Below are 5,494 nucleotides of genomic sequence, written 5' to 3'. Positions count from 1 at the left end.
GCTGAAATGGAAATTACCAAGGGGGTGCCACAGGGCTCATGTTTGAGCCCGACTCTTTTTAACATCTATGTGGCCCCCCTGGCAAACATTCTGCGAGAGTTTGGTTTCATCCCCGTATCTTACGCGGATAATACACAGCTATTATATCCTTTTAAGCAGCTTACAAACGAAATGAAGGCCTCTTTCTCCAATGGCATGAAGGCAGTAGCCAAATGGATGTTATCAAACTGCCTTCAATGCAATGTGAGGAAGACTGAGGTCCTGTTGTTTGGAGAAGCCAAGATCTTATGGACCCCAGATTGGTGGCCGCAGGAACTTGGGCCAGTACCTGAACCCAAACTGGTCGTGAAAAACTTGGGGGTGCGCCTGGATCGAGATCTTTCCATGAAACAATATGCCAACTCAGTGGTGGGCACTTGTTTTCATGTGATCGGCCTCCTACGAAAAGTTTTTCCTTTACTTCCGGATGTTACAAGAAAGACCTTAGTGCAGGCCCTGATCCTTAGTCGATTAGACTACTGTAATGGGCTCCTGCTGTCAGCCAACGAGGGAGTCAAAGCTAAACTTCAGGTTGTGCAGAACACAGCAGCAAGGCTGGTTCTAAATGTTCCTCCAAGAACTCCATCTAAACCACTCCTGACTAAATTACACTGGCTCCCCATTCGGGAAAGGGTGATATTTAAAATCTGCTGCCTTATTCACAAGAGTCTAAATGAATTAGGGCCATTACATTGGGCAGACAAATTTGTACTGTACATTCCGATGCGATCTCTCAGATCCAGTAACCAGCTGCTTCTAACAGTGCCAGCTGTAAAAAAAGTAAGGCAGGGTGGTAGAGCTCTGTCCGTAGTTGGTCCGACCTTGTGGAATGGATTACCTTTGGCACTTAGGAAATGTACAGAACACCTGAGTTTCAGGAAACAACTTAAGACCTTTTTGTTTCAATCATAAAACATCCCCTTGGACTTGCTGAAAGCGCTCTCTAGGTCACAGGCGCAGAGATACTCCTCTGGGAGTCGATTCCTAGCGCGTTACAAACATATAAATAAAAAATTAAATAAATAAATGTGTTCAACAACAACTAAGCCAACACATTTCTGAACTTCTGAACGACTTGCAATCGGGGTTCAGACCAAATCACACTATGGAACCAGCAATTCTTCACATTGTGGATGACGCTCTACTTGCCCTAGACCGAAATGAAACTTGCTCCTAGTACTGCTCAACCTCTCGCTCGCATTTGACACGGTAAACCGTGTCAAAATTCTAGACCGGCTGGAGAAAAAGATGGGATTATCGGGCACAATCCTAGAGTGGTTTAGATCCTTCTTAAAGAACAGAACACAAAGATTCAAGGTGAACCAAATACTATCAGCATCAACCCCTAATCTTATTGAATACCACAGGGATCAACACTATTCCCATCTTTAACTAGACCCACTATCTGACATTTTACAGCAGGCAAACATCTCCTTTCATTTATACAACGATGACACACAGCTATATATCAAAATTAAATAGTTGGAAGAGATCAACATTATGAACCTGGCATTGAAGAGGACTGTTCATTGGCTAACTGTCATCTCAAGCTTAACCTGCATAAAACAGAATTCCTTCTGATTTCATCCCAGAAAAGGTCAGCACGGATAATGGAATGGGCCAAGTTGATCACTGCGCTAAACTGTACCCCAAAGCTAGTAGATTCCATCAAGTACCTTGGAATGACACTAGATAACAAACTGAACATGCAATCTCACATTTGCACGATGATTAAAACTGCCCGCTTCCATCTGAGCTATCTTAGAAAACTTAAACTATTCATATCTATGTCAGACCTCAAAACGGCAGTCCAGGCTTTGGTCATCTGAAGGATTGAATATGGATGCACAAAGTTATCAGGATTACCCAAGATTTCAACAGCTTCGCTAAAAGCCTGTCTCAATGAGGCCCAAGACTCATAACAGGCTCCAGAAAGTTTGACCACATCACTCCACACCTGAAAGCACTTAACTGGTTATCTTACGGAGCAAGAATCCAACCAAAGATGGCATGTATCACACACAAAGTGATACACTACAAAACACCTCTTTACCTAGCCCGGAAAATCACATTGTCAGGAGGCAGCAGATTTTCTTGGAGTAATGGAGACCTCTTACTGAAACTCACCCTCCTCCGTAAGAAGAGAACTTATGACAGAGCATTCTCTGGCGTTGCACCAAGATTCTGGAACTCACTCCACCTGAGCATCAAAAAGATCACGTCCACGTCAGTCTTCAAAAAAGAAGCTAAGACTTTTCTTATGAGCAAATTCCTTAAATAATGAAAGAACAGACACTGCTATGATACTGTCTAGTTCATGGACTATGTTAACATAGATAGATCTCTTGTAATCATTAGGACATGTATGTATGTTGTAATAAGCACAAACACCTTAATCTTCCATACTGCTTATTTACATTTGTTACTGTTGCTTAAAGGTTTGTGTCAAACCTGCCATCGAAAGTTCTAGGTTATGGAATTGTGAAGCACTCTGATACCCTAATTGGGTCATGTCTGCGCTATATAAAACACAGAATAAATAAAGTCGAGGCTCTGCTCTATTGTTCCGACCCCGGGATGGAATCCATATTGTAAGTCTGAGAGGATGCTGTGTGTATCAGCTCAGTCTTGTAATCTATTCAGTATGATACATCCTGCAATCTTCAGCAGGGAATTAAATAGAGAGATTGGCATATAATAGGCCAGGTTTGACCGATCTCCCTTTTTATATATAGGGACGATAATTGAATCGCCCCGTGTTGGCAACAAACCAGCTATTATGCATGCCCTAAGAACTAAGGTCAATAAAGGCCCCCATAGAGCAATATCAACTGGAATTGCATCTGGACTTGGGCCTTTACCAACCTTTGCTTGCTAGTATTGCCTCATTCACTTCTTCCATACTAAAGGTGGTCATGGGGGCAGTCTGTGGGGTATCTATTATTGCCATGTGATTATGTCCTTCCTCAAATGACGGTGCCACTTTGGAAAGATAATAAATGGTGGTAAAATGCTCTATCCAATCATCTTCTAAAATAGCCATCTCTCACCTGGGGCCTCATTTGCTATCAACAGTGTGGAATGAATTATTCTCCACAAAGCTCTGTTATCCTTATTGGCAGCTGCCTCAAATAGAGATTCCCAGAAGGTCTCCCTTATCTGTAACATTCTCAACTTCACAGCCTTCTTATAATCCATTCTACAGTTATGGACCTCAAGATTACATCTGGGGGATGTATTAAGTGCCACTTTTAACCGTTTATGGGCCCTAGTCTGGCATGTTTACTTACAGCAGACAGATTCTCGTTCACTCCCTGTGCAATAGACAAAAAGGCTTTGATGGTATTACTAGGTGCTACTGAATCATCTAGAGAATTCTTAAAGGCCTGTCTTTTACTAACTACAAGTTGCTTAAGGAACCCCTCCCGTACAATCTGTGTCCATCTACAGGGTATATCCGTTAAGGCTTGCTAACTCGATTTCCTCTACTTTTGGAACAGTTTGATTGTCCCTTTGCCTAAAAAATACATTTGGTGATATTCCAATACTTAAAGGGTAGTGATCACTTAGGGAAATTGAGTGCGGACGAAAGTTATATGCCTGATCAGCAAAATACGGTCAATAATGCTATGTGCATATCTCCCTTTAAAAGTGCATTTACCTAAGGTGTAAGGGGAGGAGATCTCGTTAGCAAAGGCCAAGTTAAATAATAATTCATTAATCCTATCCCCAGGAGCATTATGATTGAAGTGAGTTTGGTCAACATATTCTGTATTTATCATTTCACAAACTTTACTTAACTGTACATTGCACAAACGTAATTTAAAATCTCCACCCTATAAGATAATGGTATACTTGCTGTTCTTTATATAAATATGCTCCAATTCATCATTCAGTTTCTGTAGAATTTCAATGATAACTTGCAGAGGGGCATTGTTGTAAAAATTGATTATGGCCAATATGGCAGGACCGGACAATTCACATAATATTAATTGATAATAAGGATTGTGTTCTACCAGAGAAATATTGGTGAATTGTAGGCTGTTGGATGCATACATGCACAACCACCCTTTGGTCTACCATATGCAGATGGAATGGCAGGGGTAAACTATGTTCTATACCCGTTAATGTGGATTATGCTCTGTGAACCAGATTCATTGCGAGCATATAAAATGAAAGCTGGTTACAAATTTTTGCCCCTTAGTCTGCAATCCTGTCACATTCCAAAATACAAAATCTAGGTGTTCGTAGGGTGCTAGTTCAGATCTATATATGTTGTTATTGTCTGAGGACACTAACGTATGACTACTAAAAGATTGTCTGATGTTATCATGCCATAGATCCCTTTTTAACTGAATTAGGGATGATTGTTGGGTCTTACACCGTATCTGTGGAGGTCTCACCATTGAGTCAATCTTGCCCATTCACGTTTGACAAGCTTTGGAAACGATTATAAGTAGGTACCATAAAGTTACATTTCTGTTTGTCTTGGGATGGGAGTAAACCTCAAATTGTCCCTTACAGACCAGGTGTCGGTCCTATTTGTGGCTAAATGTGTCACATTAGCCAAAACTATCATGTATGAGGTGGCCGCAGGTGGAAGGTCAAAACGGTCATCTACCTGTTCTAAAGTTTCACAACAATTATCCTCTATCGTAGTTACTACAGTAGCGCCCTGACATATATCACCAGCCACCCTAGTATCTGGTGTTCACACATGCGTTTCACACATTCTACCTTTATTGCTGTTGGATTAATACTTGTACGCCTTAAAGGGTCTGGGTTGAAGTTTTTGGGAATAATTTTGTTAGTTATGGGGCTATTTAAAGCCTCTTTACAGGGTTGGACATTCGTAAAATGTTTAACTTTTATCGTTTTTCCATTTACAAGGGAATTCAGCAGGTCCAGGCAAGAATTAGGTGTAGTTTCCACTTTCACTAGACATCGCCCCCACTGCGTTATTAACATTTTGCTCGAAAAACTTAAGAGCTTCCCCCTAAGGCATCCAGCTTACTACTTATTAAGTTATTAGAGGCCATATTATTGGTTTCAACCGGAGCTTCGTCAATTCGCCGGGGGCCCTTGTTTGAATAAAGGGTTGTTTTTTCTGTGTGGTCTTCTTTATTTCACAAGTATCTACAGGGTGATTTTTGGGTTTCCTTACTCATTTAGATGGTGGTGGTCAATTGGATTCAGATAATGAAATTGATTCCGAAATAAATTGAATGCACCCATTTTCAGCCCCCCCCCTTGCTTCCCTAACCCTTTCATCGTTATTAACAATAGGACTTTTAGGATCATTGGAAATTACAAGAGTCGAGGTTGCCGAGGTTGTTGTAGATTCCCCACTAGCCAGCAGTGATTCTTTGACCGATGTCTGTGAAGGAGGCAGGGAGTCTGAGAGCTGTAGTCCTCCCCCACAAAAGCTCCAGTAGGCAATGGGGGCTTCCAGAGG

This window comes from Lissotriton helveticus, chromosome 6, assembly GCF_964261635.1.
Source record: "Lissotriton helveticus chromosome 6, aLisHel1.1, whole genome shotgun sequence".
In the NCBI taxonomy this organism is placed as follows: Eukaryota; Metazoa; Chordata; class Amphibia; order Caudata; family Salamandridae; genus Lissotriton; species Lissotriton helveticus.
This window is presented reverse-complemented; position numbering follows the sequence as displayed.